Source organism: Vicugna pacos, chromosome 11 (assembly GCF_048564905.1).
Source record: "Vicugna pacos chromosome 11, VicPac4, whole genome shotgun sequence".
NCBI classification, from domain to species: Eukaryota; Metazoa; Chordata; class Mammalia; order Artiodactyla; family Camelidae; genus Vicugna; species Vicugna pacos.
Window position 1 is genome coordinate 54,043,619 of NC_132997.1, and position 13,835 is coordinate 54,057,453.

Sequence of the window (13,835 nt, forward strand, 5' to 3'; positions counted from 1 at the left end):
ATTTGGGGGTATGGCAAACACTTGTTGGGCTGAATCAGTGGCTCTTCCTAACTCTCTTGTCTCTTGCATTCCTTTATATAGTGCTCAAAAATTCTTAGCACCTACTGAGATGTGAGCAGAAATTTGCTGGAGGTGATAGTGGTGGTAGGTGCAGTAGGGATAGTTCTGCTTTCCTATTAAAAGAGGTAAGTTGGGGCTAATTCTCCTCTTCCTCTTCTTGCCTGGAGCATAGATCGAAAATGCCTGCAGGGCAGCAGCCATCTTGGGACTCTGAGGTGATAAGCCAAAAGTAATTGAAGAGATATTAGGCTTCACCTCATTTAGTCAGTAATCCAAACCAGATGCCACTGTGTCCTGACTATATTTTCTTTGCAAGACATTTTTTGTTGTTGTTTTGAAACATTGCTAGGTTTTCTGTTATTGTATTCGAAGACAAACCAAACTAATATGAGAGGAGACATACTCTCCTACTATTACAAGACAACATACAGTTGCTATAACCAGAATGATAACTTTTCTGAAGAACATTTATAAATGATATATGTAATTTTCTGCTGGAGTATGTATGTGTGCAACTGTTTATTTTCCTTTTAATCCCTTAGTACTTATCAGAATTATTAAATAATTCCCTAAAAGCAAGGGTCACAATCTTACAAGGTATACAAAGTTCCCTGACTTAGAGGGAAGAGACATATGGTAATAGAAGGCTGTGGGAACACATTTAAATACTTGCAACTTCTGAGAGAGGTAGCTGAAGAAGAGTCTATATTGAAATGACAGGGCTCTTGTTTAGCTCCAAGTTGCAGAGCCAGACGATACCAGAGATGAAGAGTGAGGGAGGAAGAAAAGGCAGTCAATGAAAACCATAACATAGAAAGTCTGTGATGTAACAGGATTTGTTTTTAGGCACGTCCAGCAGATGGAGAGGTGTGATCTGGGGAAAGGAAATAAGAGATTTGATGACAGAGAATTGAAGTAAAAAAAATGTAACAGGAGACTGTAGTCTGCTCCATCCTGCCCTGAGCCACCTGGGACAGAAATCATCCCTTTGCCCAGTATATCCCGCCTTTTAGTCACTCAGTTAGCCCTCTAGTCCTCTGGGTTATCAGATGGACTGTACCGCAGTGCTTCTGTTCATGTAACTCTTATTTTACTTAATAATGGCCCCAAAGCACAAGAGTAATGATGCTGGCAATTTGGATATACCAAGGAGAAGCTGTGAAGTGCTTCCTTTAAGTGAAAAGGTGAAAGTTTTTGACTTAATAAAGAAAGAAAAATAAATCAAAAATCATATGCAGAGGTTGCTAAGATCTATGGTAAGAATGAATCTTCTATTCGTTGTGAAATTATGAAGAAGAAAAAAAATATGTGCTGGTTTTGCTGTTGCAGCTCAGACTGTAAAAGTGACAACTTTTACACAGTGTATGATAAGTACTTAGTTAAGATGAAAAAGACATTAAATTTGTACAATAAGATATTTTGAGAAATAGTGACCACATTCACATAACTTCTATCATAGCTTACTGTTATATTGTTCTAGTTTATGACTTATTGTTGTTAATCTCTTTCTGTGCCTAATTTATGGATTAAACTTTATCATAGGTATGTATAGGAAAAACATACATAGGGTTTGGTACTATCCATGGTCTCAGGTGTTCATTAAGGATCTTGGGACATATCCCCCATGAATAAGGGGGAACTTCTGTATTTGGAAAATCTCTGTACTTCCCTCTCAATTTTGCTGTGAACCTAAAACTTCACCAAAAGTCTAAATTTTAAAAAATGCCTACAAAATTATCATGTGAATAAAAATTGTAAAGAAAAGGAAAAAAGAAAAAAACCAAAAATCATAATGTAGGCAAAGCCTTGAAAAGTCTGATTATGCATCTGGGTTTTGTCCCTCATGTTGCTCTTTTGAATCCTGGGACCATCATTTATGTCCATGTTTGGGCTAGCCTACTGGAAGATGAGAGACTTTGTGGATCAGGGGTGTGCTGCCCTAGCTGAGGCCCCTTAGAACATCCAGCCTGCAATAGCCAGACATACGAGTGAGGCTGTTCTAGACTAACAACCCCCAGCAAAGCTACCAGTGACCTCCAACACCTGCCTAGCTTGCCAAGATGAGAAGAAATGCTTAGCTGACCCACAGAATTATAAGCAAATAAATTATTGTTGTTTTAAGTATAACAACAGACAAAAACTGAGTAATCAATCCCTTCACCTTGTCAAAACAAAACAAAAACTACAGTAAAAGTCAGCCTACCAAGAGATGAATCATGACAGAAGATTCAGGCATTGAAGGATCCCAGCTAAAAATATGAATCTTCAATTCAGAACTAAGAGTTAAAAATTGAGGGCATTGTGGTTTTGAATAAGAGAGAATCAATATAAACTTTAACAATGAAAATAATAATGTAATAAAAAATTCATCTTTGTAGAAGGACAATGGGAAAAAAACATTAGTATGTTCACTTCCTTACATTTTGTAGCAAGCAATGGCTCCAACTTTTAAATTTGTCTAAGTCTTTTAAAAAAATAATCAGTGATATTTTATTATTCAACATATTTCTTCAGGTAAAGAAACATTTATCTCAATTTCAGGAAAGCTATTTCATTTGAAGTTACATTTAATATAGTGCATATATTTAATATAGTAGAGGATAATATATGTCCATTTTAATAAAATCGTTCTTTGCTACGTACCTTGACCTGCTGAACATTATTTCTACATACCCTCCTATATATATATTTGAATAAAAATATCAAGTGGTGATTATTTTGAGGTGAATGGGTTTTATATTCTTTCTACTTTTCTGAATTACTTAAACAAATTTTAAGTAAAGATATTTTTTAAAAGCAACTTAATACTTTTATAAATATATCCAAATACTTAGTAAAAGCTTTCTACCATACCTATTTGTAATAAATTATGAATTTTGAAGTGGTGGGAAATCTCTGGTGTTCACTGAAAGCTAAGACATTTTACAGGAAAGTCTTGACAGTTGTTCCAATGAAAGGTCTTTGCTTTGTTTTTCTCTTTCTTTGAATATCATTTTAGGATTTTGATTGTAGATTTGACCCAACTAAAGTCTCAATGGCAATTAAATTGCATAAAGTGTGAAGATTCTGCTTGTGAAATATCTTATTTCATGTTTTTAATAATTTAGCAAATACATCTGATACTTCTAAATGAAAAACAATTCCATAAGAAAGGTGTTTTAAAAGGGCACTTTTATGTTAAAAGAGGCAGCTTGAAGCTAATACTAAATTGGCCAAAGAGAAGAAATAATCAAGAAACTACTTTAAATTTAGCTACTATTACTAATTTCTATACCCAAATAATGGGAGAGGGAAAAGATTCAGTTTATCAATTCCTTCAAAATATATGGTGAGGAACATCCTACTTTCACTTCAATGTGCTGATACTAAAGGGGAATTGACACCTAAGACTTCTAAGGCAAAATCTGGTTTAGGAGTCCCACAAGCATATTTGACAGCATCCTGGAGCTTACAGTGAAGAACCAATAACAATAAATGATTTTTAAGACATTAATTTTGAAGAAATACACTGAACAAATATATCAAGCAGAATTTGAACACTTAAAGGTGTTTATTTAAAAATATTTCACTGTTTAAATTTTAAAATCTTATACTGATTGTTATGCTGATGGCATTATAATTCTTTAATATATTAATTTAAACTTTTGATATGTAATTTGTAAACTTTACAATACATCATTCTGAATCTTGTAAGTCAGATAATTTAGAGTTCTACCTTAGTGGGTAAAGAGTGAAATTATGAGAGAATAGAAGGTCTCTAGGGGAATTTGCTCCAGAAAAAGTTAGCTAAGCTTGCAGAAATACAGTTGAGTAAATTGCAAACCACATGAACATAAATAAAATCCTTCTTCCCAAGATGTAGAGGAGTATACACAGCACATTAGGTTAAAAAAAAAAAAAGTTCCAATTTCTCCCTATAGCAAATATATTATCAAGTGAGTAAGACATAAGAAGGATAATTTAGAAAAACAAGACTCTAAGCATACCTGTACCTATAAAGCAATGCAATAAAATACCAATCAGTGTAGAACAAACTGAATAAATACAGTTAAGTGAAGTGATTACAGAGGAGAAAGCACATCTTTGAAGTCAGAAGTTAAGTTCAAATCCTGGTTCTGCCACTTCCTGCATATGTGACCTTGTGACTTCATTTCTGTGTACCCCAATTTCCCTCTGTAAGTTAAATATAAGTTAAATAAGTTAAATATATATATTTTAGGATGGTTGCACAATTGTATGTAAATTACCTGGTACTATATTGTTCAAGAGATAGAAGCTAATTATTGTAATAATGGAGTAATGAAAGTTGTTGAATAATTTAGAAATAAATGATCAACAAAAATGATGGAGTAAACCAAACAAATGAACAAAAGCATTACTTTTGCTTTTACATGGTATATTTAGAGACTGACTACATTTGGGGAACACACTATGACTTTCTTGTGATCCATCATATATATTCTTCCACTCCCCCTACCACTTCCCTTATTCATTCCTTCCTTCAACAATAACACTTGGTAGCCACTAGGTATAGAAAATTCTCTCCCAAATGGAACCTGTGTCCCATGGGATAAGAAATATAATGAACAGATAAAGAAAGAAAGAAGTAAGTTCAAATTGAAAATGCAATGAAAGAAATGAAATAGGGGCTGAAAGGGAGAATATCTGGTTGAAGGAAGTGATAGGATAGAGAGGTCTTTTTAGATCAAACACCTTTTCTCCAGTTATGCCACTTCTGCATTGATTAGGATATTGCTAAAGACATGTGAAAACTAGTAAGGAGAAGAGTTTTGATAGTGTGTCATCGTTTTGCATTGAACACAGTCATTATCTGGCTTTGGGAATCATCTTCTAAAATAGAATGAAAAGGCAAACAGTGAAATGTCAAGAAATCACCTTTAATATACTATTCAGGAAAAAAAATTAGCATTTCTCTCCACTAGAAAGAAAAACCAGTACAAAAAAAAAAAGGATATTATTGAGTTTGTAGGAAAAATACCAAAACCATATTTGTGCACTATTTTCTGTTTTTATGATTATTTTTATAAAACTACCTTGAGGCTTCAGCTAGCAAATAGTAACAAATGTGAGGTTCCTAATTTTGTCTGTTCCTTTGGGGTAACGGCCTAACAACAGAATCTGTTCCAAAAATATGGCATTTTACTAGAGATATTTCCCCTTGGGCTTAAGATACAAAGTTATTTCCCCCTTGGCTTTGTAAGACTGAAAACAGCTGTATTGATATTTAAGCAAGAATCAAAAACAAGGAACTGCAGAGTATCCCGGAACCAGAAAATATTTTATAAAGATGAGGTTGCAAACAATTGACGTGATGTAAGCTTAAAAGACATTCATCAGTGAGAATATTAGTCTTTCAAAAGCATTATTTTGTTACCCTAAGGATCTCAACCACCTACCAATGCTGTCAATGACTTACTGTAGGGTTAGTGCCACAGTCCTCTGTTAGAGTGGATCCAGGTTGCAGGCAGTAATGCTGGTTTCCACCAGAAAAAATGGCTACAAATATTTTGTGTTTCAAAAATGCTGTGATCAGTATTTCTGATGGCATAAGTATATAGATATAGATAAAAAGCTGATAGAGATAAACTGTCAGACACCCTGCAGAGGGCTGTCCTGACTGTGCTACCATTCTAACAGGGAAGCAAGATGTGTCAGAAATATCCTGGCAAAACATATTTTGACATAGTTTTCAACTTCAATTTAAAGACTCCTGAGCTCTCTCACCTTTTCTCATCCTCCTCATCATCATTTTGTCTTTTGATTCACATGAATATAAATAGATGACTTGTGTATTTTTTTCTGTTTGTTTCAAGATGGAAAGAAATCTTGTAAATGGTGGGTTGTAGAGATAGCAGATTCAAATTGCTAGTTTTCTAAAAAAGGTAAGTAGACTTTCAAAGCAAAATTCTTCCTCTGAAATCTTTTTGTAGAAATCAAAATTCAGGGTTTCCTCTCAATTCAATGACCCAGACAATCAAGTGTTGATCATTAGTAAAACAAATGGTTGAGACACAGTCATGGCTTCACAGCCAGATCTTGGCAGGTGACTTTTTTTGTCTTCTTTTTTTGGCATCAAAAAGCAGAGGACTAAATCCACTTCTGTTAGTCATTTGAGAAAAATGGTTTAATTAAATGTGTCTACAAATATTATCTTCACTCTATATATGTAATTGTTGCCTCAGAATTTTAGCTCTTTGAGCATAAAAATTCCAAAACCAATTAAGTACTCACTCGTGCAATAACAGATACATGCAGGGTGTAATCTCACAACTTTAGTGCCTGAAATGTCCTTTTTATTCTGCACTTTGGCAGATGCGTTGCCAAAGTATGGTATGTTATAGTCAACCATCCTTAGATAGAGATCTATCATAAAAATTAACCTCTCAATTTGTATTAATTTTTTCAGTTAACTAGCCAGCATCTAACTAATCTCTAAGAGGCTAGAACCTCAGCAGTTACATTCTATATGAGGGCACCTAAGTGCCTAATATTTGCCATCAGTTATGTTAATAGAGTTCACTTGAAAAAAATGATATAAATAGACTCCACAGTTAAATAAATTTTGGATTTGCATGGGTTAAATATAAATAAAAATATTTCTTTACTACAGGACTTCTAAGAGCCTTTGATATGCTAATAGATTTAGGGAATCTCAGTTTTGAGAATATAGTACACAAAGCTTCCCAAAAGTATTGGATCTTGGAACCTCTCCACACTCTCTGATATTTTGATAACTATCTCGCAAGACTGGTGTTCTCTGGCACATTCTTTGGGACATCCTGGAATAGGGCTTGAGGATTTCATATAGCACTCGAGGTTCTTTTTATGCCAGGAATAGCTGAAAATTACTCAGCATGAGGGTCAAAGAAGACACCAAAGAAAGGAAGAGAATGGCAAAAATGGACAGGAAAGCATGAACATTTTGTTTATTTCTCAGTTGTATCTCAGATTAGTCATAGGCACAGGCATTGTGGCTCAATAATTGGGGCAGCATGTTTCTACAAGCATCTCAGTGTGAAATGAAGTCACTGTGGCAGGATGCACAGAGTGTTTGAATGGAAAGGGATATTGTAATTATGGTATCATTGTTTAAGTATTGCAGCCAAAAGACTGATTCATATTAGTGGCCTTTGGACAGAATCTTGGCATTATAAACAGTATCATAATTACCAGGCAAACAATTCTACATCTGATGGTTGTGTTTTATTCAGTAGCCCCAAGTCTCATTAAGGGAATATTTTAGGTAAAAGAAACTTGAGCCTTGTTTATAGAATGATAATTATGTTGTTTTTGTCCTCAATTTTTGTTCCTATTCTTAGTTTATTTTAAAAATTGTTTTATTTATATAAAGATATCTGTAACAAAATACATGCTAAATGTTTATACATTTTACCCAGTGGCTATATATGAAGCATGATCACTGACTGGAATTTTAAAAATATTACCTTAGTAACATGTTAGCCTGTTTTTTTGGTTTGTTTTTTTGTTTTTTTGTTTTTTTTTTTTTGAAACAAGTTGTACAAATGAGTAGGTTTCCTGAAATAAATGGCCCAGTACTGAGCTGGCCTTCAGAGCCATTAAACACAGCACTGAGATAATTTACCTTTGTCCGTTTTATCAAAGGCATAGTGTTAGACCATCATACATAAAAACTTTTAAAAAGCTTTTTTTCTGCTTCTTAACCATACAAATTGAAATAACTCTTTTATCTATGACTTGAATTTAGATTCATCCATATAAAAAGCATTAATTTTCCTATCATTAAATTATTTCAGCTAAGTATTAAAAACATTTCTCACTTTTACAAAAATCTTTTTATCAATGTAGAATGTAAACAGTTATCTTAGATAACTTGTACTTCTCTGAGAGTAGTTATTTGAAGTTATTTGTCTACTGGGGCCTTTTGGCAAAGGCTTAGGAAGTTTGATATATAATTAGAATGTTACAGGTAAGAAAGACTTATTTATTGTTTACAAAGCTACCTATTCAACCATTTTAAGGAGAATGTGAGAAAAATTCAAAAAGGAAGAAGTAACTGACTCCATTTCAAGCTGTGAGAGAGCTTAGAGATCATCTAATATAACCTCATTTTTTTTTAAGATGAAAAAACTGAGTTCCTGAGAGATGACATAGCTTGAGTATGGTCACCACTAGATAGTGACCACTTCGGAAGCTAGGTCTTCAGATGCCAAGACTAACGCCCATTTCTGCACCCTCTACTTCCTCAATTTTCATTTCCCAGCCACAGAAAAGCCCCAGCTGACAGAGTAATGTCCGGTTATAGAAAATGTAGCTATAAGAATGAGCAGGTTTCCTAAGATTCTCAGTGATGCTGACAAGGATAAAGGGAAAGAAAAGGAAGAGATATAGCCAATAGACGTTAGTGGATGTCTTTTTTTTTTTTTTTTGCAACCTTGTTTTTCATATGCTTAAAAATAAATAAGTGTAACTTTTTATGTCCTGGATGTGTTCCTGACGGGCTGTATGTCAATCACATTTTTGTAAATCGAATTATAAATACAAATTAGATCCACTATCTAGAGGAGTCCTGTGGTAACCTCCTCTATAAAATGACTGATTCTTTTTGAATATTAAACACTAAATTTATCTGTTTGTCATGGCAGATAGCTATTATATACTAGTGCACTTTTTCTTTTAATGAGAAAGTACCACTTCAAGTTGGTGAAAAAGTCTAGATTCCTCTCCAGTTTTCCTGTCTGTTTGTTGCTCTCAGCCCCATTTTCCCACCCTCCTATCCTACCAAATCTGCTCCCAATCCCTACTGCATCTTCTTTTGGAAAAAATTTTTAATATACTTAAATGCATTTTTATTTAAAAATTTTTCAGCTTTATTGAGTTATAATTGACAAAATTGTGTATACCTAAAGTATACAATGTAATTCTAACTCCCAACTTTTTGATTTTAGATAAATTTCCATGCTCTCCTAGCATTCTTGTAGTGAATGCATATCCCAGTGTTCATGATTACACTATTAAGCCATTAATTTATTTAATTTATATCCTTTTCTTACACTATTCCTCCCTACCTCCTCTGCGCTATTTCTTATTTTATTTTTTTTAATTCGACAGAAGAGTTTGTAAGCTGCTGTGTCAGCCCTTGGTCACTTTCCAGCCTGGGTGCATGAGTAATTGACTTGGCTAGACAGACCAAAATTAAATTCTCAGATTGCCTTAGCTTTAACAAAATTGCACTGGCATTCTTTTCTACCCTTCATAACGCATTCCCCATAGAATTTTATTGTAACTGTCAGACATTGTGGTGGGTGGGGGGTATATTCATACTAATTGACTTTACAGCAAGATTGCTTCTATTGAATCCACACATCTAATTCAATTTAGTTCGTTGGAAAGAGGCCTGAAATATAGGAGGCAGCACATTTGATTCGTATTTCTTGGATAAATTATATAATTTACCATATTCTTTATATATATATACGGGTTGAATTAGGTGATCTTTAACATTCCTTTCTAGCTCTTCATAATTCTGTGATTACTGAACTGGGCTTAAACTCAGTTAAGTGGAAGATTTTGTATAAGTGGGTGTTTTCTCTCATAAAACTAACTGGGTAGTAGTCAACATCATCTCGCTGAGAGAGTCAGCTTTATTTTCTCTGCAATTAGTCTTCCTGTGCCAATTCTCTCTCAACTCTCCTCAATCAGCTGCCTTGTCTATTCCTTCAGTAAGAGTATGATAAGCCCTTTCCTACTTCAATCCCTTACCAGTTATTTATGTGAGAGTGTTTTTGTAAATCTGTTCCAAATGGTTTATTACTGTAGCACTTAGTAATTTATCTAATTCATGTAAATGTTTCTCTTAAGATCATATACCAATCTTAGAAGCTGTCCTTCGAAAACCAGCCATAGTCATCTGTATATATTTCTATAATAGAGTCTTCCAGGGTCGTTAGAAATGTGCAAAGAATGCTATCATGATGGTTTTCCATGTATATTAAAGCTTCAGTAGTTTTAATTGTGAAAAACAGCTATCTCACAAATTGAACTGTTAGTAAGATAAATGAATGCTTTGTATTAAAGCTGACAGAGCAGTGACTGATAAAATCTAATCACTGATTTAAAGTCACTGATTTAAAATGCCTTTTAATTACCATTTCTGAATAGGTTTCTATTACTAGAGAAAGAAAAAATTCAAGAAAATTAAACCAGTATTACTATTCAAATTTGAAAAACTGATGGTCAAGTCATCTCTTTGTCAGTGATATGAAATTCAACTGAGCTAAAGTAATAAAATATAGTGAAATGCCAATATCTTTTTCATGAAGACTTATGAAATATATGTTTTTCATTCCCAATCTCAGTTAAGGCCCATTTCACCCTAAACTAACCCAGATCCAGTTTTTATTTTTCCAGGAACACCATTTATAGGTTGGCATTTAACAGGATTTATTTTATGACCTAAAAGGAATGCTATCTGATCACTCTTAGTTCAGATAAGAGAGTGATTGAAGCTAGGTGAATGGATTTTATTGCCTAATCATATTCTGATCCATACTAGGCTGTACCACCCCACTTTTCTGTGAATTTAGTATAAATTGACGATATTAATTTAATTACTGCCCATCTATCCAGATACCCCGATTATAGCTAATTTTTTAGAAGTCCTAAGAAGTTTTCTCTTGGAAATGTTAGTCAAAAGGCTAGTGATAAGTTCAGTTTCCACTGTATAGTTAGCAATGCCATTGTTTCATTAATAAATCTACATTGTAGTTCAGTTACAAATCTTTCAAACGAGAAATTTGAAGGCATAAAATAACATTGATATTCTTGGTAGAATCAAACTTCTGATTTTTAAAAATTTCTATGCAAACCATAACTTGAATGAGATAAATTAGAAGTAGTAGAAATACCTTCTGTTCTCAAATCCTAGACTTTTCTGAATTTCTACAGTGTTCCAGTTTTATAAACTTCTGCCCCACATTCCTATTTCTCATAAATAAAATCTAAAAAATTCTATTTCTACCTTAATTGTCTTATTTGCACAAAAAAGTTCTGTGTGACAGTGAGTTTTTGGTATTAGTTGAGACTCGCTTTCTGGTACATGTTCAGGTTTCAAGTTCATGATATACTTAAATAGAATGTGTGTTCTTTAATTGTTGAGTGCAGAGTTCTGCATATGTCCATAGCATTAAACTTTTTAATTGTGCTGTCTAAATATAAAATTTGTTGGTTCTTTTTATTTCCTGATCTATCAGTTACAAGGAGGACTGTACTGAAATCTTTCACTATTATTGATCTTTGATAACTGCTCTTTCTAATCCTTTCCAATTTTACTTTGTATCTTTGATATGATTTATTATTTATACATGAATTTGGAATTACCATATTTATCACCTGAATCATTTTTTATTGTTTTGCAGAAACTTCTTTATTCCAGTGTCTTTGTATGCACCCTACTTTCTTTTGTTTATTATCTTTTTCCACTTTTTTTTACTTTCAACTTTTATGTCTTATTGTATATTTTAGTTGTGTGGCTTGTGAAAAAAAGCATAGGAATCCAATTTACAATACTCAATTTGTCCTTTAACTGACAAATCTATTTCCTTTTAGTTTATTCTGGTTATTGATGTATTTTGATTTATTTTACTATTTCATTTTGTGCTATTTGTGTTTCTCTTTCTATGCTTTTAAAAATATTTTTCTCCCTTTTATTTTTATTTTTTAAACTTTAAAATTTTCTTTCTCTTGAAACTAGTGCTGAAGCAAGGGTGTGTACAAAGTACTCAGACAACATAGAGTAGGGAAGCACTTATTCTGCCCATAGTAAGAGAACTGCAGCATGAGAGTATGTGGGAAGGTGATGAAACATAAATCTGGTGAGATACTTACAGGCCACATTGCTATGCCATGTTCAGGAATCTGGCTTGCACCCTGTGGGCTATTGTCAGCGGTAAAAGATTTATGTCAGAGAATGGCATTATTCATCTTATTGTAGAAATGTGATTGTTATAGAGGAATGAACAGGGATGGGGGCGATGAAGCTGAGGCTAGATATCAGGGAGGCTGATTGGAATATCACTGCAATAATCCAAGTGATGAATGATGAAGCCGTAGTTGTGAACTTGAGGAGAAACGATAGATTTACAGTTTTTTCAGGACGAAGAATCAATAGATTCTAATGATCAATTATGAGTGTGGGGTTGTAATGGAATGATGACAGCAGGTTTCTGGCTGGGGTGATTTAATACGTGGTCAAGCCACTAACTAAGAAGCAGATAGGATATGACAGCAAATTTGAGGACTGCCCCTGCTGGAGGCAAACACATGTGACGGCATGAGGCATAAGATTATTTTAAAAGGTATTCATATAGCAAACTCATCTAGGAAAGGATGCCCAAAATAGAGATGGCTTCCTAATAAAGAGGGAAGAACATCCAGAACCCCAAATTTTGTGAAAACAATATATAGGAAGAGTGCTTAATTTATAAATAAATATTAAGAGATATATTTATTTAAATGGCAAGCATCTAAAGGTTTTACAGGAGCATTATGAGCAAATAAGAATTTGGTCTAAAATATTCTACATATGCTACAGAAAATGTTATTTTATTAGTTGCTGAGGGAGCACATCATGTTTAAAGTGCTGGTTTTAAAATCAAATCTAATTGAAAATTTTTAATAATGGTAAATCAATTTTTAACAAACAAGAAAATATTTATGGTTATTTGACAATAAATACTTCCTGCTTGGATTGTATCAGTTATATTCATTTTATATGACCCCAGCCTATGAATGGCATAGGGTAAGTTACCCTTGTGATCAGAACCATGGAAAATTAGACCCCTGAAATGCTGAAAGAAGACAAAGGGTCTTTTTGCCAAAAACTAGTAAATTCAGCAAGGATGAAGAGGCTGTTTGATATGCAAATCATTTTCAATACTTTTTCTTGCCACCACATCTAAATGTTTTGGAAAATTGTGACTTTGTTAATATTAATAACAACAGGTCTGTAACTCCTCTGCTGGCAGGTAGCTACATGACTGGTTTATTCTTTGTCTTTTGTATTTAGTCCAGAATAAAACATCTTAATTTAATGTCACAAGCCGGTAGCACTCAACAAAACTGAATCATAGACTTTCAACTGGTGGATTGTTGCTGAATGTTTACAGGTATTAGCTAAAAGGAATTGTTTAGAATTACTGTGTTAAATAAAATCATTGTATGATAAAATGTTCAAATGCTACTTTAGACAGTATTTTTCAACCCTTAGAAAAAATTTTCTTCCAATAAATAGAGCAAGCAGGAAATCTGCATAGGCTCTAATTAACTCGTATAAATGCATTAAGTGCTTAATACAAACAAGCATGATTAAATTAGCTTATCTTTAAGAGTATTATCATGAATGGTAGTCTTTTTGTATTTTTCTTTGTTATACCACTAATAGGTTAGGTAGATAATTGCTTTGATCCAGGATGAATTTTTAAATTTAAAAAATGGTTCTGATGTCATGTTTAGTTGTATTAGGAGAAACTCTAAGTAGGTAGAAGGTCATTGAAGGTCTGCTTATCATGTCAATCTTCTGGGAGCCATTAAATGTCATTTGTCAACAAAGCCTTGAGATCTCCTTGTGCAACGAAGGATTTTAGGTAAAAGACAGTAAGATAAAACACAGTTAATCCATAACTACTTTTCAGGCTAGTAAACGTAAATACAAAATATAAACAAGTAGGTAAAATAAAGCATACTGTATTTACTTATAAATGTATTTGTAGACTATA

At 33.3% G+C, this 13,835-nt stretch overlaps 2 protein-coding genes across 4 annotated transcripts in view; one reads left to right on the forward strand and one right to left on the reverse strand.

Annotated features, from left to right (window-relative positions):
• CTNNA3 (catenin alpha 3) overlaps positions 1-13,835 on the forward strand; it is a 1,353,918-nt gene that overhangs the window by 497,444 nt on the left and 842,639 nt on the right. The window lies entirely within an intron of this gene.
• The window catches only part of LRRTM3 (leucine rich repeat transmembrane neuronal 3), a 166,705-nt gene that overhangs the window by 85,976 nt on the left and 66,894 nt on the right, over positions 1-13,835 (reverse strand). The gene's annotated exons all lie outside the window — the stretch shown is intronic.